Source organism: Battus philenor, unplaced genomic scaffold, assembly GCF_028537555.1.
Source record: "Battus philenor isolate CCGP_79_NKW_IND1 unplaced genomic scaffold, ilBatPhil1.0.hap1 SCAF_19, whole genome shotgun sequence".
Taxonomy (NCBI): Eukaryota; Metazoa; Arthropoda; class Insecta; order Lepidoptera; family Papilionidae; genus Battus; species Battus philenor.
Genome location: NW_027181681.1, coordinates 4,155,411 through 4,181,523, shown reverse-complemented (window position 1 = coordinate 4,181,523; position 26,113 = coordinate 4,155,411). Strand labels below are relative to the sequence as shown.

Below are 26,113 nucleotides of genomic sequence, written 5' to 3'. Positions count from 1 at the left end.
TAACAAGATTTTAAATTATGAATCAATTGGCTGTAACATAAATGTGCTGCATAATTTTTTTTTACTTCATTCTTTCCCTATAGCAGTCTTCAAAAGTGCTCAGTTTTTTTTTAAATATCATTAGGAAGACCATGAACACGATCAAACTTGATGCCTATGTCTATATATCCATGTCTTGATGAGGCGGCCTTGTATCGCCTGATGTTTTCCTCATTATGTTGGATTTTTGAGCTTCTAATTTCGTGACAAATATTAATATATATTACTTTTATTAGTCGTTAACATTACAAAATAAGCAGGACGTCCCGAAATGACATCTATCAGTAAGAAAAAGACTAATATTTAGCCACTTCCGCACATGCAGTGGGAGTCGTGCAACATAGTGCACCGCCCGCCAGCCCGCTGATAAATGCGTATGTGGCAAACAATGCGAATTACACAACTGCCACCGTCAAATCACTCAACACGCGATTGACTCTGTGTTTGGCACTAATCGGTGTAACATAATTCCTGAAGATGCCCCGTGGAAGGGTGAAACACGTCTTGAGTGATTTGACGGTGGCATAATAATATTGGTCTTTTTCTTACTCAGGATAGACTTCCGCAAGGTAACGCCTGATTCCATTAAATATTTGACATCCATCATTTAAGCAACGCATCGTACACGGAATTTTAAATTTCAAATACTTGAGTATCGCGATTTATTAGTCGCTTTAAGATATACATACAGTAAATTCAAGTCAGTTCATTAGTACTACAATTTTACTACATAAATAAGTGACGAGTCTGTAGACAGATACTAAAGGACAGTGTCAGCTGTCATGTGATAAGCTATTGGACAATTTTTTCCATGATTTAATTGCGTTTCATATCATCTTTTTTAGGGGATTTCCTTGTATAAACAGTAAATTATTATGATTAGGTAGGGAAAGTCTGGTCGGTGAAGATGACCGCCAATGCATTGCAGTAGGCCTGGGGCACCGACCCCAGCGGTGAAGCTATGAAATGCTGAGACCTTATTAATTAATAATATTATATAAACTTCTGCTTTTCCATTCGTTCAACAAGAGTCGTTGAATCCTAGAATTCGAATTAGATAAGTCTACCGTACAAAATATAATATCTAACATACACAAGGGAAATGAAGCTTACAGAATTCAATTTAGTTTCGTCTCGAGCCCTCACAGAGCTTAGTAAATTTACTCAGCACTAGAATGTCAAATGTCCTAATTGTTCAATGAACTGCTCTTACGAAATGTTATGAGATTTGCAACAGCGACCTCTGTTTTTAATGTCAACATGACCTGCTACGGGAAGTGGGGAGAATGTTAAAGAAATATTATAAAATTCAAAAGTTAATATTATCCCTCCTGATAATCATTAGCGATGTAGCCGTTAACAGTAAAGTCATCGGTCCGGTGGAAGCTTGTTTCAACGTTTTTTTACCCGTTAACGCCGACTCAGGTTTCAAAGAACTTGTAGCACTATTGATTTGTACTGTCGAGCACGCAATCTACTGTCAATGATACTGCACGTGAATGCAATTACTTCGTTTATTTTTTATGTTCCTGTATACATGGATACTTTATTCAGTTAATTACACAGGAATATAGTAGACACGACTAAAGAACGTAAATTATTTATGAATAGTTTAATTATGTAGGACAAGTTATAATAAACCATGTCAAAGGTTTTCTTCCTTGTTATGGTTAACTACATCAATGTTTCATGGTAGTTAATTATTATTACTATTAAAATACGTTTTATGCAATGGCTCTGCTCGGGACTTCTCTACTAGATCGAATAAGGAAGAATGAGATTTGTAGACGAACGCAAGTTATAGATATAGCCCAGCGAATTGATAAGTTAAAGTTTTTATTTTTTTTATATGGTCCCCGCTGTTGGGGACCTCTCGTTCCCCTATCTCGTGTGGGACAGGGACTTTTTAATTCTAGTAATTTATTCATATTTTTTATTATTATCATTGTTCTCTTTCATATATCATCTTATCTGTCGTACTGTTTCTTTCATTCTACAATTTTCCCAGTCTAAGGTAAGTTAAAGTTGCAGTGGACTGGCTACCGGTAAGGGCAGCCATAAGGCGTTTACGCGATTTTTCGCGGTCGTCGGAAGACGCTGGATATAGGTCGGTTACAACCGAACTTTTTGGAAATCTTAGAAGGATGTCCAGCAGTCAACGTGTTACGGTTGAAACGGTGATAATTATACATTAGTTGAAATTTAATTATTTTTCATAACAAGTTTTGTTGATATAATTCGTTAAACGTGATTATGTTTCATAAGAAAACATGTCTTGAAATTCTTTCACGATTAAAGCTAAAATAAAATTTAATATTTACGCGGTCCTGAAGTAGCTTTAAGAGCACACTGGCGGAGATCTCAAGAAACCGTTAGAACTGTTTTACATTCAACGCACTCACCATTAAGTGGTCCATTTTAATGTCTAGGAACGTGCGAAACGTTTTTAAATGGCTACATAAATTACCGCTCGGTGTCTCAAGTTGCGGTATATTGTAGCGCTTTGCGGTAATTATTTAATTAAATTTAATTTTGCTTCCCTCCGGATAGTATCACATGTGATTGCTAATTTTATACTTGTTAGGCGAACGTGGAACAATGCAAGCAAAACCATTTAAAATCTTACTTTCAAAAGGAACCATCAGGATTTCGAGGCGTGACAAAAATGGGGGTTCACAATTCTAAAGTTAAAGTCAACAAAAAATATAATTTACTTTTAAATACTTGCACATCTATACCGGAACCTGCTAAATTTTGAAAGTGGTCTATGAGTAAAAAAGTTTGAGAACCTCTGATTTAAAACATGAATCTAAGGTCGTATGGTGGTCTACGAATAAGTTTATATGTATCACTAACGTAACATATACATAGTCACTCCTTAAGTTCTGTCACTAATAAAATTTCAATATCTATTTAATTTTCAATGTCTGCCACAAAAACGTTTCTTTTTTAATTTTAATGTTTTATTAAAATAAAAATGTGAACCATTTTAAATTTAATTTATTTTCAAATATGGAGTGGATGCTTAAAGAATACCGAGTTACGCTTATCGCGTGACATAGTTGCGGTTACGCGACAAATCACATTTTCGAGCTGGAAATGGAAGCTGAAATTTGTACATTTATTTATTTATTCTGCATTGCAATAGTGATAAAAACATTGAAAGGACAAATCTAATGAATCCTTTTCCTTATTCTTTTCAACTGATAGGCACTCAATGCCAGGCATAGGCCTCCCCCAAGGATCGCCACGATGATCGATCTTGCGCTGCCCGTATCCGGCATATATATATATATATTCGGTCTAACCACGCGGCCTTTACCGGCAGTTAGAAATTCAAAGCTTATGTTTAAATCGTTAACGTTCGCTAGTGCATATTAACCTTTCACGTTGATTTGTAACAGGAACCGAGGAAAACAGCCTGCGTTCATCTACTTACTGTACCAGCTGTCCGTGTATTATAGCAGTTATCCTGACGATTTGAAGTTAAGTAAAAAATTTTTGTATACCCAATCAGAATTACTAACGCATCTGTAGAAGCAAGTGATATCGTGATTTTGTGTTACTTGAAACAAAGCCATCGTAAGTATTGAAAGGTGCTTCGCGCTGGAGCTCAGCATTGTTCCCCTACTCGAGCCTCTCGACGGGATCTCGCCGGAGTAAGTTCGAGATTCTGAGTGGCGGCGTCCTACAATTCGCTTCTTATGTCATACTTTTTATTCGCATCAGTATTTTTTAAAGAAATAATGGAAAAGACGCCTTTCCAGTTTATGCATGCGATTAAAACTTTCCACGAACATTCCATCGTGTACTACCCTTGCTCACTAGTAAATAAAAAAAATTGACAAAATTTTTACCAGTTTAAATTTAACTCAAAGAAGACAGCGCTTATTTTTTTTTCGTTCGCGTCTAATGGTCATTTCATTATCACCCATACATCACAACTTAAAGGAAATGTATTCAAATAGCAGAGGCTTAAAGCGGCCCTCCGCCTCGATTCGTTTCACTGCGCAGCTTCGGGCTCCCTCGCGTCAAATGGTCATCATCATCATTTTAGCCATAGGCAGTTCAGACTGTACATAGGCCTTCTCTATAGATCATCTCGTATGGTATCGGTTGTAAACAACATACAACGTCTTCCGACGACTCTAACAATATCTCAGATGGCAGAAATCAACCCTGGCGTTGAACTTGTTAATGTTTACATTATAGAAACTCTAACCATTGTAAATTTCAAAATAAAATATTAAGTATTAGGTCACAACACACTACAGTGGCACTTATATAAAAATTAAAGCATTCTGGCAAATTTTACTTAATTGTAATATATTATAATAAATGAAGTGAAGGCGGCCCCAAGTGCACACAATAAGGAACGTTTAGTTTTAGATCGATTTTAGTATTGCATATTTATAAACTAATGGCACTACAGTCATATTCGCTGTGATAGTGCAATACCTAATATTATATTACCTAGTAAACTATTATTGCAATGAATGAGCATTACAAGGTTTAGAAATTGGTTGGTTATACGTTTTATTGTATAAAGCTTTAGAATGAATGTACAGCGCATTTGTTCAATAAAAAAAATATCTAATGCCTATTTAACATCTATTTTTAATCACTCTCTCTGAAAAATGTGACATTCATCTTTTAATATTTGGAATACGTTAGACTAATAACTTCTATATAAAGTCTGCAGAGACAGATAGTAAACTTAAAAAAATTATGTTTAACATTTCTGAAACAGTTGATTTTTGTACAGGGTGTAGCATATATTAATTGACAGCAAAAAGCTTTTATACCTATCACCACCCTGTATATTCAAAGTATCATTTTTTTCTGGGAGCAACAACCCTTAGTAATAAACACACCGGTGCATGCTTGAATGGAATAAAACGTGTTTTGTTAAATACGAACGAACACGCATATGAACATTCGACGCATTAACTTAATGAAATGCATTAGTAAATACATTTCTATAAAATCGTATCCTTTAAATGAAATCATTGCACAGTTTATTAGTCCTGCATCGAACGACCGTGTATAAAGTGATCACTCTAAAATATGTTACACTAATTGTTTTTTTTATTAGAGTGCGACAAGCCACTAGCATCTGACAGTAAAAACCATACAGGAACAGATTATAGACAATATTTGATTTGTAGTAATCAGGACTATAAAAATACCTTTTCTGACAATATTATTACATTATTTATTATCTATGGAATAGCTAATTTTTTAATAGAGTCTGATTTCAAATATCGAACAAGTAATTTTATACAAACTCTGTTTTCTTTTTTTTTTTTTTAAAAATATAATGTACATAAAAAAATATTAGATTTAGTGGTTGAGGATTTGGAACGACATATAACTACATATTGACTGCGTCTTAATACATGGTTTACTGTTATATTCATTTATGTGGGGACAGAAGTAGCAAAGTCTATTGCAATTAACAAACATTCTTAATTTGAAATCTTAAAAAGTTTTCGGAAATTATCTCACTCACATGTCTTACCCGCCTGTTTATTTCTCCGTAAACGTATGTCTTCTTATTGTCGAAATTTTGAAACGGAAAAAAGATACGGAATGAAGAACAAGAAAATACGTTGGGTAACAAAGAAAAATGGCTATGCGAGGGTGTGAATATTCGCTGGGAAAGCAAAAGCGAATATATAAATATGTAGTTCAACATACGTAAGCTGGTGCGAGACAAAACAAACTAGTTTTTTTTATTACAGTCTTCACCTATAGTGTTAGTTTAGTTGTACTCCTTCTAAACAATTAATAACGCATAATTTATTAATATCTAGTTAACAGACTTTATACTGATCACACTCATTGGCCTGCTGCGATCGAATTAAGTAAAAAATATACATAAAAATAAATAGATGACCTCCTTCGTACATGAACGAAAATATTAAAAAAGAAATAGCCAACTTCGAGTTTCATTTTTATTTATGTAAATATTATGAAATGTACAGATAAACGTCATCTGATTGTGTACACTTTATGTTTTTCCTCATGTATTGAATGTACAAGATTACAATTCAATCGCGAAAGATCGGTTATGGTGGTGAACTCTGCAAGAGGCTCAGTCTAAAAATTAAGAATAGATATTTCATTTTCTTATACCTGTAACTTTAATGATAAAGAATTCAGGAATCAACAAACTGAAATCTGGTCTGATCGTCGAGACATCAATTTGCAAAGCTAACAAACTACTTCATAGTTATAATAATGATATTTGATTACCGGCACTAACGTCACACAAAAAAAATTACTAATTAAAACCTTAAGCCAATCAACCTGTATAATTGTTGATAAAACATTTGCGCTTGGCACCTAACATGAGACAGAAGATATACCTTTAGCGCTCTAATTTTTCTATTAACGGTTTCCCGTAACCGAAATAAAATGTTACTTATCACCGTTCGATCAAACTCATCCGAAAACAAACATAGTATTTTGTTTTAAGTTCGTGCATATTATTTCAACGAAGTAGCAAACGACACTACGTGTATGTCCACATTTTACTGAACCCAGAATAAAAATAAATACTTCGTAATTCAAGCAAACCGATGAGCAGAAAATGGCGCACGTAATGCGATTTAGTTGCAACGAGCAAACATGTTTGCTACAGAGCTTTGCACTTTGGCTATTTAATCGAAATGTAACTCAATTAAGATATGTTCTGTCGGTGAAAGGCAACATATAATTTTTTACAAAGCTTCGTATGGTAACTTTCATTTTTATGCATCGTTAAATTATTAATTACTTGTCTGAATAAGCATCACTATAAGGCCTTATTTTGATTCTTATATGTATTAAATTATATAATGAAATAATAAAAAATGATGTATGTAGGTAACAATGAATTTTTTTTAGAATAATAATAACTATACATAGCATTAGCTTATATGTAAACTATTTGTTTTAACGGTAAACTCTTTGGAAAAATATAGGCATCATTACATTCTGTAAAACATTTGACCTGAAAAAAAAAAACAAACTCAAGGATAATTGTTAAACTACCCTTTCGGACAACGTTACGCGCAGACAATACGTGGCGACATCGCGAATATCTAGTAGACCGTCCTGGTCGGTGAAGGCAGTGTGTGATCTAGGTATGAAGTAGTTTAATTAAGTTCTGTGCTATTGTCGTCATACCATACAACGAGACTCGATTTCCGAAGGATGCGACGTGTGAATTTTCCTAAATGGAACGGATTGCATCATCTTATCCATCATCATCATACTAGCCCTTTCCATCTACTACCTGTCAATGTACTACATCGGGTCTAGTGGGGGGCCTATGTACGTCAGGTCGCGTGGTCGCCACTTGAAAACCTTTCGGCTCCAACAGAAGTCGATTACACGAGCAATGTACTCCGCTCACCGCCACTTCAGACAATCAATTCATGTGCTACGTAGTATAATGTATTACGGAATCGTGTGTAGCGTTGTAAGGTTAAAATACTTGTTAAGGTATAGCGAACAGTACAGAATAGTGGATGCTGTGATAATAAATAAAAACATAAAAGCAATGCACAGTCAGAAGACAATATTTTTAGAAGAGGTATGACGCATCTACAATATTTTATAGTTAATTGAATGAACTCTCCTGCGATTTGGTTCTATTCCCCGTTTGGCATTGTTCTCGCGCGGTTACGGTTGCGGCTTTTGTGAAATGAATTGGAGATCCGCAACTCCCTGTTCGTTTCGTAATGTTATTTGTAGCTATCCGTTCTCACAATACTCCAATTAGGGAGACACGTTTTTATCGTTTAAATTTAATATTTCCACTAAAAATTGAAATTTATAAATTTCTACTTGTTTCTATAAACTAGTATCTACTACATTCTTACACCATGGCGAGTAAAATGACGCGGCCATGATTACACATAAACTTATTGTATTTTATATAATAAAATACAACGCAGTACCAATTTTGCTTTAGTGTTTAACCAAATTATTTAACCATTTACCGTACTCATATTTCATGCATAATTATGCTTATAAACAGCTATAACTTAAACTTTCTCTAGCAAAATAAACCAGTAAAAATCTAATGTACCAGGATGACATAAAGTAAGACATGGTCTTTCATTTCGGGCTCCATTGGCAAACTCACTGCCGCTCATCTAGCCATGGATATGATCGAGATTTCTCTATAAAATTAAGTCGAAAACAAGTAAATCTGTATACGAACGAAACTAGTCGACATATCCCAGTATATCGGCAAGTTAATCTCGCAATAGGTTTCAAAGTTCTGTAGTGGATAGCTTAGACCGGCAATAGACTGGGACGCTTACGGCGTTGGTTATTCCTCAAGATAAGATGACCTTATGAAGTTCGTCGAAAGATGCTAGATGGAGGACTCTTCCTACCAGTTCTATTGGAAATCTATGGAATAGCCTATGTCCAGTGGTAGACAGTGATGACTAAATGATACTACAAAGAACTCTCCGCTCATAGTAAGCAACTTGTGTAATAAACCTACGCTTTGAGCCAAATCAAATCTTATGTTTCATCGTTGTTGGTGTTTTAAAGTTTTAAGTAAACACTGACAGGCTTCAATTTCCCGAGAAGGCCGTTTCTATTACTCCCGACTGCATAACTTCGCCCACATACCACACATTGCGACAATTAACGTCAATAACAGGTTGAAACAAAACGACTTCCCTCCGTTCCGGATGTAATTGCCCCGGTGGATCGACTTCGAGTTGCTTGTATTTTTAATATTTCTATTTAACGATATTACTGTTTCTTCCATTGTTCGATAAGAAAAATTCAAATGCCATTGTTAGGTTCCAGTACTTGATGACAGTTTTGATTTTTAAAAACGATTTAGAAATTACAAATATATTGTACCCCCGCAAGTAAAATTACAGCGTTTTATATCTAAAAAAATAATTTGAAAAAGCCACTTACGTAAACATAAATTACATTACTTCATGTATATATTTGGGAAGCAATGACGATAAATCTGTAACAAGTAAATAAAAATGATTAATATTTATGTATGAGCAATAATATAATAGCAGGAGTAGTCCTGCGGTAGAGGATTGAAACTTGAAATCGTAGGTCGCGGGTTCAATTTTAGCGACATTATCATAATTATATAGGATTTTCACTGCTCACAAACACGTTTCCAAAAGATGGGTAGCAGCGTCCTCTCTGTACTATAATAACACACTGCAATCGCCAACCCGCCTGTCGTGTTTATAATGATGTTCCCCATAAATATCTTTGGCGAAGGTCTATGCCTTGCAGTTTGTGTCTATGGGCTGAAAGAACGACGATGACAATGAACAAACGACGAATAATATAGCTACTGATAAAAAAAAGGTTTTGTTAAAATAAATCATACAATTATTACAAAGATGTTATGAAAAATGAGATAAACTATTGTTCTTATAGCATATTATATATTGTCTACTTCAGTGTTGCTGGCTGTTTGAATATTGGAGATTAAGCGACGAACAATAAAAAAAAGTTTAAAAGTTTTTTTTAATAAAAATAAATCGTAGAACATCATATTAAATGCATATTATCAAATCATTCTCATATATCATCCAAGAATTTTCAGTTAATTGAAATATGTTGAGCCTCGTTGAATCATTAGCAGGGTTGATATTATAACTTATACATCAAAAATCATTAAATTTCATTCAATTCGGCTCTTCTCAGTAGACCAGCATACCGAGGAGGTAGTAAAGCTTACTTTCGTATTTATAACACTGACTTATTTGTAATGTTAATGTAAATACGTAGTCGAACAAAGATATTTTGAACTGTGAAATGTGGGTACAATATCTTAGACATTGTGGCAATAGTGGAAGGAAGGTAAAATGTCATTTAGGTCGTTATATTGGCACCACTATCCATCAAATTTCCACCGGGACGCCGGGCGAAAAATAAGGAACAATGAATTGTATACCTTGATCGTCCTTTTTTGTGCCGGTCATTAAGTAAAATTTCGCGGCTCTTGATTAATGATGGAAAAATTCCACCGCTTAAATTTATGGTTAACGATTTTTCATTTACGTTTTTCTTTAATAAACTTCTTAATTACTTGAATTTGTTCCTTATTAATGTTAAATATTAGTAAATGAGCTCGTTTGTCTGCATTAAGCTTGTGACACGCAAATAAATTGCTAGATGGATCGAGGTCGAAATATTATTGTACGAACGAGTTTTTACTCAGCCTTAAGAAGTTGCAACATAAAAGCGGCCCATGTTTTTTTTAGTAACATATTTATAAGTACTAACTTCAGTTTAATGGTTATAAAGGATTGCTTCTCCGTAATCGCATTTAGGTTGGCTAGACTAAAGCCATCCTTGAGGCAAAATGAGCGCAATGTATTTCGCTTAGTCGACACCAACAGGCGGAGAAACGACAATGTTTATACAGGACTGTGTACTAGAATCAAAATATATCCTAGAACTTTTTAAAAGTTTGTAATTTAACATGGTCAAATGCGAATTTCTGTGATTTTGTTTGTTTACTTTGAAATTTCGTTTACTTGGTCTTTGCCTAAACTTTACTTTGTAAGCTTGGCTCAGGAGTTTGACCATTTGACACAGAATTCTACTAACTTACAAGCAATTGCAAAACTATCTTGGAATAAAAATAAAGATAATAATTTTCCTTTTAAGTTATATATTTCCAGCGATAGTGATAAACAAGTGACGTGTCGACGTAGTATTAATGAATTGCGAAAGAGGCGTCCGTAAACATCCTGATTGATGGATGACTGCATCAGCTGGTTTTCAGTTTACAGTGCCGACGCGTCGCCAGCGCTACTTACTGGATAGATGAGGTATTGCTATCATGCAGGGCGTGAAAACCCAAAACTGAACGCGCTTGTTCTATATATATTAAAATTCACTGTTGTCACTGTTTTCATTCAGTTTATCGGGACTCTATTAAAGAAAACACAAAAAATATTAGTTAATATACCGCATACAAAACTTAAGAAGAAAATAACTCAAAATCTTACGAATAACTAAAAATGCTAAAATTTATAATTATTATTATACCTTGGGCTCGTTTTTCCTTTACTATTTTTCAACATAATTCGTCAATTACTTTCCAATTTTATTGAAATTTTCATATACAGTCCAAAAGTATAACACAAATTACAAGAATCGCACAAAAAAAATTTCATTAAAATTATTATACAACTGCGTTTCGGGTATTTTATATATATGCACCGTTGTAAAGCACATTGGAAAACGACTTTAATGCATTATAAATAATTTCCAACGAAATTTCAGGTACAAGTCCTGTCATTAAACGATTGTGTTGATGATTTGATGTCGTTATGCCGGGAACATAAAAATGTTTATTTTTTCACAAATTTGTTTAAAAAATTGATTAATTCAATAACATTGGCGTAAGTGAAGTAATTTTGTATTAGGGATATTTGAAAGAAGACACAGTTCACTAGTCAACCGTTAACCGAGCATATTTTACGACACAACATAGAAAATTGTCTATCAGCGCGGAGAGGGACCAATTCTGAGAGCAATCAAGTGCACAAAGTCTCGTTTGACAGCAAAATTACTTTGAGCGATTGAAGGTTCGCACTGGACGTTACTAAAAGTTATTTTAGTGATACTGTGGACTTTTTTATTAGCTAGCGGACAGTGTTGCCAAACCGATTGCGATATGAAATCTCTAATAACAAAAGCAATTAGTTGTTTTTAGTAAAAAAAAAAGTAAATTGTCAAGTGTAGTACACACATAGTAACACCTGTTTACTAAAAAGTAATTATTAAGGGTGAACGAATAAAAAGTTGCTTGTTTTAATCTTTTATGTTAGAGGATACAAATAATGATAGAGGCGATTTTCGTAGAAGGTTTATGCCTTGCTGAGAGCTTCCATCAGCTCAGAAGAAAAAGAAGCAGTCATCTAGAATACTGCAATTATAATTCATGTTTTAAGATGAATACTATGTGTCTGTTGCTTAAATAGGTGTAAACTTTGAAGCTGTTTACTGATAAACCCTTTAGTTTTAGATATACATTTTTTACAAACTCTCTCTCGCCAGCAATGGCAGCACAGAGGTAGAGGATTGAGATTTGCGATTGTAAGTCGCGGGTTTGATTCCCGGGATAAAATCTTATTAATTCACACTTTGTGTATTAATTATATAAGATTACCTCTGCTCACAAATAACTTTCCAGACCATGCTACCGACCGTACTCTGGGTATCATCATACCACACTACGATGGCCAACTCGTCTGCTAATCATGGCGATTATGGTACATCCCCAATTTTTATATGCCCCTTCGGGGGAGGCCTCTGCTTTGCAATGGCGTCTGTGGGCTAAAATGACGGCGACGACATTTATAGTCTTGGTTTTATAATTATTTAATTTAAACATAATAGACTACAAATAGAATTATATATTTATTTCTTATAAGTTGTATTGATCTTCTCGATTTCTGTCTATATGATATATTTGATTTATACCGTCGACGCAAATTACGCGTATAAAATGAAAGAGATGAGATCTTTCCCATATCAGAGACCGTCAGTCAATCTGGATTGGATTTGGTTGTAGCAAAAGTCCACACAAGGTAAAAGTTCACCATCTGCAGTCACGGCGTATTCACCAGCAGCAATAAAGATAAAAGCATCACAGCGAGGCCCTCAACAAATACCGCAAGAGATGGGCCAATACATCATATGCGATTCCTAGTTTTTGTGAATAGTGAATGAACGCCGCTGCAGTTGCCTAGGGTTGCCACGAATTATTAATGTGCCTAGAAACTAACCTGAGCTTCGTTACCACTTTTGCCAATTCAAAAGAAAAATACTTGTATCATCCTTATTTTCTATCCATTTCTCATTTTTCTTAATAACGTAATCAAAAACATTTAAAGCTATAGAGAGTGATTGATTATACCCGTAGGCGTAAAGAGGTGAATTTATAGCTTATTTGCTGTCAATTAATATCTGGTACACCCTATCAAAAATTATGCAGGAAGTAAAATCGTTTACAAAATTATTATTATCACATATTAAAATGAAATTTTGTTTACTATCTGTCGTTGCAGACTTAGTATTGCATGAAGTTAGTGACCTGTCTTATGCTAATAGTTTCAGAGTGATTATACTTAGTAATAGTAAATAGATGAAAAATTCAAACCTTTTGTTAACAAATGAGCTGTATGTCTTTAAAGATTTTACACCTATGATCAATTAACTGTATATTTTATTTAGTTATAGAAGTAATTATAAAGAATTAACATTTTTAGTAAATTTGTTTGGACTTCATATTGGGGACGGCCCTTGTCTTTTTCTAGACATGATAAGAGTTATCTCTTTACAGAAATTATATTATAATACGATTGATATTTGTTTTGTTATGAGAAAATTATATGGTAGTTGTTGCGATTACTCTTGAAATTTAAGCATAGTTTCTTGTTGTTTAAAAACTGTAAGAAATAGTGTTTCTTATACTTTTGCGATAATTCGATGTGCATTGTTGAGTAAATAAATAAGGGCACTTTTAGCGCGGCATCCTTGGCCCGCACTCGAAAAGCACTTCAGGATGCGTCCGCAACTGGCCGCGCAGTAACAGCGAACGTTCATTCGTTAGATTAAAAAGTACTATTTAAAATCAAACATGAGTGCACTCTGAACATTCACAGTTCACTCGTAGAGAACCGCATCAAGTTTTATATTCCATTGTCCTGCAGTTCAATCAATGAAGCCATATTTATTTTTTATAACACACGAAATTGTCGAGCTGAGTAGGATGCTCATTTGGATGGTACATCCAAGGGCCTGTTCAAAAACAACAACGCGGAACTAAGAATTTTATATTATAACATCCTGCGCAATATATCTCTATGCGTTACATAAAGTTTCAACTAAAAATGTGCTTTATTAGCACAGTTATTACACTACAGCATTTTAAAAGCGGTACGTAGCAATGCTTTTAGAAACTAACTAAAAATAAAACTAATTTTAAACGGTTTATACCGCGGTTAATTATAATTATATGTTTCAGTTGTCTTCATCGTAATCGTGGGCGCTACAAAACAGTCAAAACATCGCGATAACCCACAGACAGAAATTTTTTTTAGAAATAAAATGTAAATAAAAGTTATATACAAGGTAAATAAACTGTAATACTGTTAATAATCTATGATCTTGCAATGAGAACGAGGGAAGGATCGCGTTGCGTGAAAAAAGATATGAAAGATAAGAGAAAGAAGATATTGTGAAGAAAAGAAGTAAAGTGTATAAGTAATTGAGAAGAATGATCGGAGAATGATGAATAAAAATTAAAATATTGAAAAATATTCACTAAATAATTTAAAGTCCCTGCCTCAAATACGATAGGTGGAACAAAAGGCCCCAAAAAACGTGTTAATAAAAAAATATTCGCGCTTTATAGGACATCCACTCGCTAGGTGCACAAATGACCTTGTTGATATCGACGGGAAATGACTTAGGACGCTTAAGACCGAATCTTATCGGAAATCTGTAAGAAGAAACTTATGTTCGGCAGAGGAAGTGATAAAAGTGATAATAAGTTAATTAATACATTATCGCATAAGGACCGTTTGTAAAACTTATCACAGGAAAAAACCGGAGTGTGTTTATCGTAGACTCTTAACAGATCAGGCCACGTTAAGAGCCCTTGTTGCTATTTAAAAAAATTTCGTGAGGAATATAAGTTTTTAACAGATCTATTCTGCAATTCTTCTCTTAACGAAAACAAAATAAAAGTGATTTAAAAGAGAGTAAAGTGAATGAATAAATAAATATTTAAATTATCTCATCATTAGTCTTAATTGTTGAATCTTTTCTTTGAATAACAATAAATTAACACCGTAAAAATTTATGTTAAATTTCATATTTTATTTAGTATGGAACCCAGTGTCAATACGCCATAATATATCTTCAACCGGCGCCATCTCTATCGTGTCATTTAGCCATTAAAGTGCATTGACTCCAAGAATTGTTTCTGGTGTCCGACCAACACCTCCACCTGAGTGACAGTAATCATTATTATTATTAAACTGGAAAGAGCTTCAGAATTCTGCGAACTAATCGTTTTTAACATTTTTAATACTCTTTAATGAAATAATTTCAGCCAAACCAAAACCACAGTACGGGAAGGCTTCGTCTGCCAAAGACCGAGCGACGGCTGGGAACTTATATACATATTTTTTGCTCGAATCCACGAGTAAGTTGCTCATTCCGCTCCCTGGGGGCCACAAAAAGTAACCAAGGGCGGCTTGAGTAGGTCGGCTCAGATGTTTCCGCCGGCTAATAACGTTAAAGAGCGCTTAATGTTTTATTTTAGACTAATTATGCCGTTGAATTAAATTTTTAATTATTTCGTTTGTCGCTTTCGAGTTAACTGGACGGTTTAAAATACTTTATAAAATGCAGACGTTACGATGAAGTGAAGAATATTTGCACCACATTTCGATACACGAAAGTATTTTTTTTAACAGTTGTCTCTATCAGATTACCAGTCGGTGATTTCGACTTCAGAATGATAAAGCCCCTCCGGGCATAAGGTTATCGCACTATGTTCAATAATTATTACCTTCATTTCAGCCGTCGATCGTTTACTGGTAGACATAGACTGTCTATTGCCACTTAATCTAACAATCCAGGTCTAAATGTCAATCATATTTTGTACTTTCGTTCGTCTATGGATCTCCTACTTTCCGATTCGATCTCGTAGAGACACCTCGAACCTAGCCATTTCTATAAATTTTTGAGTGACTGAGCTTATTCATCGGGCACGAAGTATTTTGTTATAGAGCTTCTATCACAAATTAAATACTTATTACAATTTTGAATGTTTAGGGAAGTAAAGAAGTTGTTTCTCAAATTTATCACACGATGCGTTGACAAAGAGTGCGTTGTAGATATAAGGAATATGTGCAGCTACTGAGCTTAAATTTGAACAGCTAACCACCTTAGCTTAGTTTTAGTGTTTAGTGCCAGTGGTCGAAAATTTAATTAGTTTCTCGTGAAAACGGCGGGCGCAAGTAAACATTAGCAGAGATTATAAACGGAAATTAAGACTGACCATTACAAATAATGAAAGTCTCTTGCGTAAACTATTAAAATTAGAAGGTACAATCTATATATATATATATATATATATATATATAAATATACAAGTGTTGTACCTATATATATATGTATATACATACAAATACACATAGATATTTATGTTGTATAACGCATACTCATAGAAATACTGCAGTCCCACACACATCGCAGAGGGCGATTACCGATTCTTTTAGTGGGTAAGAATCCCACATAATCCTGTTTTCTCACTAAAGTTAAGGTATCTTAAATATCAGGAAATTTTCCCACTAAAAGGAAAAAAAAATTGTTCTTCGAGTCATCATTAGCATTTCGGCCATAGGGCATACATTGTTGTATTCCACACCCCTCGCTACCACCCGGTGACACCGTACCTTAATAGGACCAGTAGGAGGCGACCTAAATCCATTGTCTTAAGACTATCTTGACGAAGTCCTCAGTCCATCTTGCGAGTGGACGTCCTCGGGTGAACTTTGCAGGTCCGTGTTTTCCGCTTCAGAATCTCGAGGCCCCAGAGACTATATCTACTGTTCCCGAAGTACTTTTGTTCGTTTACGGATCCCCCATTCGATATAGCATATTACCTGGAGTCGCACAAGTGACCTGTGCAAATTGCGATAAACAACCATTGACGTCAAAATTTGTTAACCTAATGATCTTCCTCGTAAAAAACTATCTATCAATAGTACATTATGTATCAAAAAACAGATACAATTATGCCAATTATTTCTATTTTTAAACGCGGTAATAAAATATTTTTTCATAAATACCTTTTCTTTTGTACTCGTGATGACTCGAGTCTTAAAAAGCGACCGCTATTTGACCAAAGTTACAGACAGAAGAGGCATGAAATTGCACAAGTTTCCAACTTTGCAAATTATAATATGACGGATCCGAAATGATTTTTGTAGTTCAAGACTTTCCGTATTTTATGAATGCGAAAATATCACTTCAAGCGGTATATTGTTAAACATTGTTTACGGTATTGAAAAGAATTTTTTAATGAATCCCTTTCGTTACTTTCATAGTTCTAAGAACTCTCAAGTGAATATTTCAAAGACGGAATACATTCCGTAGTAACCTGAATAAATTTACTGGTTTCTGTAGAAATAATAATGAGCGGCGGATACATCTGCAAGCATGTAGTAAATAATGTTAACATAATCGTACGTTTTGCGACGTAATCATCTTAAATGTCTACTCACCTTTTTGCTCCGCTATTAAAGTTTGAATGTCGTTTTTATAGACGTCGCTTTTGATATTGCACGGCTATATCATTTAATATTTTGAGGCGGTAGGTGAAGTGCTGCACGGGGCTTTTTATTTCAAAAACTATTCAGAACCATATGAATAAAGTGTATCGCCGGTTATCAGGCTTTACTTTGACAATTTAATCACTTTATGATGTAAAAATAATTAATGCATATTCTACGGGAATGACGTGATTATAAAAATTAATTCTATACATTAAGTTAAATTTTTATGTTACATGTACTTAATATAGTTAGTGTACGTGGTAGTTCTTGAACAATATCTGTATAAAAAATGATTAGCCAATGCATTGTTAAGGGCTAAATTTAGAGAACAGATAGCTAGCGTTGTTAATATTTTATCGTAAAAATATAGCAAAATAATAAAAGCGACATCTCTTTTTCCCTACAATACGCAGGGAAAATAAAACACCTGTCACTTAATATTGAAGTGATTCTAAAAAAAGGTGAGTTGGAATTGAAAGTAAAAAATGTGAAATTTATTTAAGTATTCTTAAACATAGTGCTTACTCCTACTATATATATATATATATATATATATATATATATATTGTACTACTATGTGTAATAATTTGTATATTGTTAACGCACTTTGACAGGTTAAAAATGAACAAGTGAATAATGGGAATCCGCATTAAGTTGTGATTGCTAAGTTTTTAGGGATAATGGTTCACAATCGTTGATGAACTATTAGCGCTAACTCTGTATATATTATCGTGCCTAGTCCAAAGCTGTAAAAAATAACAATGAAACAAGATATTTGTGTTGAATCTACGTGATTTCGAATAGTCTGAACTAGGGGCCCACGTGGTGTGTTTAGGCGTTAAGGAGAGGCTAAAAAGGAACTTTGGCGAACTTCACTACAAAAAGCGAAAATTTAACCTCTAATTAATTTAGATAACAAAAAACAGTTGCTAACAGTAAACATCAATAAAATATACTAAGACTCTATTTTGTGTAATGTTTGGCGGCAACTTATTACTGAAGTTTTCCTTACATACAGTTGAGGATTACGTACAATGTACTTAACAAATATGGGGAATATACTGTGCGAAACCACAATGTGCCGTTTTGCCTAACGCTTATATGAAAAAACATCGGAATAAGATATCTTATAAATGTTTCATAAGCCTTGAATGAAATTCGTGGTCATGGCTGTATCTAAAAAAAGGCATTTGGCAAAAGGAGTAGGCTTTTAGAATGTACATATGTATGAAGTAAAAAAACTTTAGTTTTCTTTACCATTACAATATTTCAATTGCCTCCCTACAACTGTTTTAAAAGTATATGATGTACCACGAAAATACAAATATACTTATTTCACACATCTTGCATAGCTTTGGTTAAATTATCTCTCGCCGTTTCAGAACAGCATGATTGGTTGTAAGCATAAAAACATTAAACGGGTAGACGTAAATCTCATTTGACATTAAAAATCTTGAAAGATTTTAAAACTATTTCCATTCATCCATTTATTCTGTATAAAGTGATCAATGTGAATTAGGTAACATTAACTAATCTTTCTTATTGGAATGCGTCCAGTTAAGAACTTTGGGTAGTCTGCAATGTCTGCCGGGACAGATAGTAAACAATAACATATTATAATAATTAGTAATGCCAATTTTGAAAACTGTTTATCTTACTTAATCATCATTACGTTACTTATTATTTTTAAAGCCTTTGGTATTTGCAAAGTGTCTACAATACATTAATGGAAAAATTAAATGATATATATTCACTACTTTAAAGCAATTATAACTAATCACGCAGTATTCACATAAAATGTGTGCATCTCAGGGATCGAAGCGTTGAAATTCGATCGCAAATCAGAGTACGTAACCTCTTTTTTATTTTTTTACAACTATAAATGAAATGATATGAAAAAAAAGTAAAAGGGCGGTCTTTTCTTATCACTTGCGACACTTTCTTCCAGACAACCATACTATGAAAATAGAGAAGGAGCAAGTAGTGAGTAGTTAACTTGTACATACATTTACTCATATATACATATAATGAATGCATTATAATATACAATAATAAATACAAAAATAATATATCATATGAATTTAGATCGAACTTACGTGCGAAAAAAAAACTGAAATAATAGATAAGTAACCACTTGTCGAGTAAATATATCTTAACCATTTTCTTATTAATTGGTAGCACCGTTGAACGTATTTCGTGTAACCGAGAATATTCGCCTTTGCATATTTCCGTGCAACCAAATTTATCGCGCCGCGTAATATCTTCGCGAAAAGCGCAGCATCACAATGTGCTCCAAGAATTTCTAGTACGATATTAATGCTTTAATGCATTACACGAATTACACAGAGCATAAAATCAGAGAGAGCAAATGACTTAAATTGTAAAATGTTAGAATTCAAAAAATTAAAGCTAGGTTTAAAATATTTAAAAAGTACAAACATCAAAAGAAGTAGGCTTTCACTTGGGTAAACCGGATTTATATTATATTTATATGCTAAAAGTTTTTAAATAAATTTATTATTAGGTACTTGTTACTTATTACAGAATATGTTATTACTGTAAAAAACTTCGTGGACTTACTTCTTTCTCTGGTCCATTAACAAAAAACTTAACGCCAAATAAAAAGGGAAAATAATGATTCATGAACACATGAAAAAAATACTAGTTATGATTTGTAGTCATAGTAATAGAAAGAACGTCTCTGGGCAAACATTCGTAACATTTTAATTTTTTATTAATATGTCTGGAGTTAGCCACTACTGATCTATCATTCTGTATCGCCTTGACGTTGATATATGGGACGTTCTGTATAACGAGCCGTAAACTCAAACTTTTAACAACTTGTATACTTTGACTTAATGTTTTTAGAAAACATTGTTATAACATGAACCAAAGGAAATTTGTAATTGTTAACAGCAAGTGAGCAGCGTAAAGTTTACAAAGCACTTCTAGCTGACTATAGTCATAGCACTGAAGAATGAAATAGCGAACGTAGAAGCGCTGGAAGCTGGAACCGTATGCAGTCATGTGTATGCACTGTCTCACATTTACATTCAATAAATGTGCGCAACGCGTATAGATTTTTAAGAGAACAAAGTTCAGAAGAAGAATCGCAATACTAAGTCATTTCTTTCATAATTCATATAATAAATATTAAGAACTTTGATAAATTTGAAAAACTTGAAACGGAATTGAAAACATTTCTAATATTTTTCTTCTTTGAGTATATTAAATACATTTTCTCACTTCGTCGGATCCGCCGGAGTCGCGAATGATTGCTTGTTTCGAACAGGAAACAAAACAATTTGTTGTCTCATGTAATTTCATAGACTTGATTCGATTCCATGAGGAACGTCTGGCGACGGGCGACAACCGTTTTACGTCTTGATGTACTTACATTATCGCATTATCCGTGAATGGTTTATTTCGTTGCCAAATATTAATTATTTAACATATCTCTTTCATTATCAAACTACGTGGCAATATGATGTTTATTGGCTGTTATTATAAAATTCCTGAAGCAATTTCCAATTTATCGAAAACATTCAAAGCCTATTTTAAGACAACATTGATCAATAAGATGTATTCTCTTAAAGATTATTCAGGAGATATGCCTACGATTATTGTCAAGTGAAAAATAAACGATCTATAACAGAAAAATATATTGTAAAATTGGCGTTAAAGAACTATCGAGATTCTTGTTAGGTTTTTGTCGGTGGAGTACCATTTCAAATATGACAGTAGTATATGTATTAACAAAAAAAATGTTTGTTATAATAATATCTCGACTTTTCTAAGGTACTTAGCAAAGCATGTTCGAAAGAAAAATATTTGTTTTAATTTAATTTATGTAAAAGGATTAAAATACATTTGAATGAATGGTTGTTCAATGAAATGGTTATTGTAATGTCCTTGCAATAGAATTGCAAGAGGTATTAACAAAATTGCTCATAAATAAATAAATACATTATAAACACCGGTAAAGTTTGGCGAGATAGTTTTCCATACAGTAGCATTGTATGTTTATTATGAATCTCATACATACAATGCATGGTGACGATAGCAAAAATACCTTCGCTCCACACTCGTGCTAACAGGAGCTAGAAGCTATCAGATAATGTAATATGTAACTTTCAACTCGGCTCCGCTCGCGACTGTGATTAACTGACGTAACTCGATCCAATTGCATGCTATCTCTTATTACGTTTTGTAATTATGCCTGTATCGGGAATCCATTAGTGGTTAATACATTTTGGATAATATGATGGAAAAGTTACATATACCGATTCTACATAGATATAGAGCACTGACAATGTCAAAAGATATTATATCATATACAGTTAAATAAAAATATACGATATAATGATGTTGTCTATCTTTATTTTATTGCTATAATTAGAACACAATTGTCAAATTTGCTTAACCAGAGATGTGTCATAAATTAAACTGAGTTTTTTCTGTACATCTACAATAGTCATATATCAAGTTAATTTCTTATAGGCCACCTATGTAGTTACTCCTAATGACTTTGTTCTAGGCTGAAAATTACTTTAACGTTTGCCAAAGTGTATTTTTGACGTGCGTTTTGTACAAATTATTATATTACAATATTCATTTCTTAAAAGTTTTTACACCTATAACCCTATATAATATTTAATAGACAATCAGAAATGTGGTGCTAACGTGGTGAAATGCAATAACCCTCTGAGAAGCTTGTAACAAGACAGACAAGATATTAAAATGCAAAAGAATAAACATAAATTTAAATAAATATTACTTTCATGTATTTTTTCGTAATTTTAAAAGCATAGAGGTAGGTACTCTACCTATAACGATGTTATCTTAAAGATATAAGAATTTCTCAGATGAACGTTTTTGATGCTATTATTATATACCTTTACAAGCCTTATCCATGTTTACCTATCTAATAATTATCGTGCCTATTGCCAAGCGCTAAGTATTATGACTTTAATATTATAAATTAATAATTTATAGTAGACGTGCGAAAGTACATAGTGCAGCGGATTAGCAAATTGAAGTGGCAGTGTGAAAGTTACATAGCGCAGAGAATAGACGAATGTTGGGGCCTGGAGGTTCTGAAGTAGAGACCACGGATTGACAAGCGCAGCGAAGAACGCCCACCCACAAGGTGCTCAGACGACGCCTTGGTTAAGGTTGTCGGAAGACGGTAGATGCGGATCATTTACAATCGGTCCTTTTCGAAATCTATAATGCAAACTATGTCTAACACTTGACGTCCTTTAGCTAAAATAATGATAATAATATAATCATAGAATAGTGTTTATAACTTATTTTGTTTTTAATACTTAGTTAATCCAGAAATTTAGATAGATCTTTTTTCGTACAACTTAAGAAAATAAACCCAAAAAGTTTTTCAATTACCATATGTAGTTTAACTTTCCGTATATATTTTGCAAACAATACTCGAGCAGAAGTAACGAACCTGCTGCGTTATCTCCGAGGAGTCGAGAGGCTGCGACTGCAAACTCCGCTGGGTAATCTAATATACTGCCACCGCACTAGGTCACATCTTTATGTCACGAGACCCTGCTAAGGAATACATATTGCGTTTGACGTAAGCGTTGTGAATGTAATATTTAGGACGTATGTTGAGACATCATGATACTCGCATCAAGCAAAATGTCAGGTTTGAGTATAAAACTTTGCTCTGATATTACTTCGTATTTTAATTCCTATATTTATATGTTATTGTCAGTTTTTCAGGTTATTTATACCAAGGCTTACTGCTACAGTATGGGCATACTAAATCTGTCAACGTCAATCATCTGCAAACGCTCGATTTTGTTCGGATTATGGAAAAATAAAAGTCATCACCATTTCAGCAATAGGACGTCCACTACTGAACATAGGCCTTTCCCACAGATTTCCAATAAGACTGGTGAGAAGAGGCCAGTATCCTACGTCTTTCACCTGAATAAAGTCTGCCCTCTTGTAAACTATGTAATTACTGTCTCCCACAAGCACTCTTTATATGGAAAAGGCAGCGGTTTGAATGATAACCTTTGCAATGGCAAGAAGTAAGCTCTTCTTTAAGGCTCCCAAATAGATTAAACCAGAAGTTATTTTTGGTTGATCATTGACAGTTATCTTTTTTCTACGATGAAGCTACGCGACAACTACGCTTCGTAACTATGTTTAACGTATTATTTTTTGGTAATGAAAAGTCGCAGTTTCTTATACTGGCCAGTTACAGTTAACGTGGAATAATTGGAGCAAAGCGCTGAACGCTTAGTCGAAATATTTTTTTAAGTAACCATGCCCAAAGGAACCTCGTCACAATATATAACGTAAGACATTTTAACGGATTTGGTTTTGACCCCCTCTTAGGTTTCTAGGACTTCTTCATGGAGTATTTAGGCGAAAAACCATGATAAGGAACCTCGGCTTGCGTTGTCACTCCATATGCATTTAATATCCGGTTTAAAGGTCTGAATAGGTTTGAATCTCAGCCTTAAGACATCTACTATAAAAACAATGTAGCGGCGTTATGGTTATAACAATATAAAATACCCCTTATTTAAGCAAACTTATACACATCTTTGTAAATTTTGTGGATAGTAGATAAACAGCAAATAATATTAATGTGCGCAAATGCAGCATTGGGCCTCCTGGGTGGACATCCATCCATAACATACGATGCAAGGTGGTCAGATGTTCTTGCTAAGGTGGTCGGTAGACGCTGCATGCATGCCGTCGCCAACCGTTGCCAGGCATATAAATAATTAATATTCAGAACTAATTACCAAGAAGATGTAACAGTTTTAAGTTTATATCCTTGTAATGTTCATCATAACTAAACAATTTTTGCACAATTGAGTTATGTACTGAAAGTGTTTAGGCGTTAACTTTCTTTTGACTTAGTAACCGAAATATTTCCTATAGGGTCTAATATTATAATTAATTATGTATGTACTCTCGTTTAATTGTACATATTTAAGACTTGTTTTTATTATGTAACGTCTGTTTTGATAGTATATTTCATTAAATTAGTTTAAAGCGGAGTTGAAACGCTTTTGAACGCTAAAAAACTTTTACACTATTTTGCATTATTAACGAGGCGTTGCTCCTAGAGCAGCCGTACACATCGTTAGCTCACTAAGAGCCTGAATAAATATTCCCTGGGATCTCTTTTCCTACAATCATTGCTATGTTTACGTTATCGCTTAAGGTTATCGTTTATATCATTAATTGTATTTTTATTGCGATAAGCAAAAAATGATGATATAAATACGGCTTTTCTTTAAAAAGAATGTAATATGTACATCAGTTTTTGGAAATAAGGAATTTAAAATCAAAAAAATTAAAAAAATATGACAGTCTAAAAATATTTCAATTTATCGTTTGCCTTAAAAAAGTTAAAGGTTAATTATTGTTTACATATGGACTTACAACGTCATTGTCACCTTATTTTTTTTTATTTTTTTCGTCGGAAGTAATTTATTCCCTTGGGTAAGGATTCGTTTGAGAAAATATATGCATGTGGTGTTTTTGACATAATAGACCGGTGTATCGCAAATAATGTTCACCGAAATACTGTAATTGACTCATTTATTATGACTGATACAAGATACAACGGAATGAACAGAATTGTGCCTTACATCAAATAACGTTATCCACTCCAAAGAAACGACGTCTCTCAGACGTCCAATGTACCCAAAGGGTTAATAACAAAGTAAACGTGATTCAGAGGAAGTTTGAAAGCAAGAGCGAGCCTAGATATAAAAATAAAATTGAAGTACCAGAAATGGGGACATCACTACATAGAGCATTAAACAAACCGAATTTAAGTTACAAATTATGCCACAACTTTAGCATATATTGCCGTTTGCCCATGTTTAAATATTTGACAAACAACAACTGAATAAATTAATTTTAATGTGTCCGTGCAACGCTTCTGTATTTGTATGTTTTATTTCAAAATATGTAATATTGTTCTTTAAACAAACAATCATTACCAAAATCTGGTTGTTTGCAAAAGTATTATTACTAGAACATAACGAAAATCGTACGATTGCAATTTTATATTTGTTTATACGAGCCTGTTAAGTTTACAGGAGAAACTAAATTTAAATAGATGAGATAACTCAACCTATTAAGTACAAAGCATCTACTTATTTATAAATTAAAGTTCCAAAAACGCGAGGTTTTTTTTTAATAAAAATTAAAAAATAGAAAGCCTGTAACCTCTCTATATAGAGATTTCTATCTATGTTTGTATATATGTATACATACATAGATAGATTCTTCGATTCAAGATATAACAAAGAATAAAGGAGAGGGCTCCGTTTAAGCCCGCTGGGATTGTAGTTCTAAGCAGTGCTGGTTTCGACCTCTCTTGCTTCCTTAAGGTGTTATGACATTATACCGTATAAAATTGACTGCTGCATACGGTGGCTACTGGATGAAGCCATTAAATCGTTGTTGGTGCTATTATGAATACAAGTGAGGTATCCGGCGAGGATTTCGCATTCCATCGCGCAATGTGAGTGTACTGAACAATACAATCTAATTAGCCGGCTTCACGGCGCGGCGGCGAGGAGGGTCGTCAGTAATAAGTGCGAGTTAATCCTATGCCCTTTGTGACGTGCACTTTCAAGAGTGTAATTACTCCAGCACCGTAACAATAGTGGCTGCTGCGTTGAAAGGAAACGTGGCGGGAACTGTATCGTCGC

General features: G+C 33.8%; 1 protein-coding gene across 1 annotated transcript in view; it reads right to left on the bottom strand.

Moving 5' to 3' along the window:
- LOC137921566 (probable beta-hexosaminidase fdl) overlaps positions 1 to 26,113 on the bottom strand; it is a 142,844-nt gene that overhangs the window by 68,427 nt on the left and 48,304 nt on the right. Inside the window, exon 2 of the mRNA XM_068764364.1 lies at positions 8,977 to 9,031. The gene's annotated coding sequence lies outside the window, so the exon portion shown is untranslated. The remainder of the gene's footprint in view (positions 1 to 8,976; positions 9,032 to 26,113) is intronic.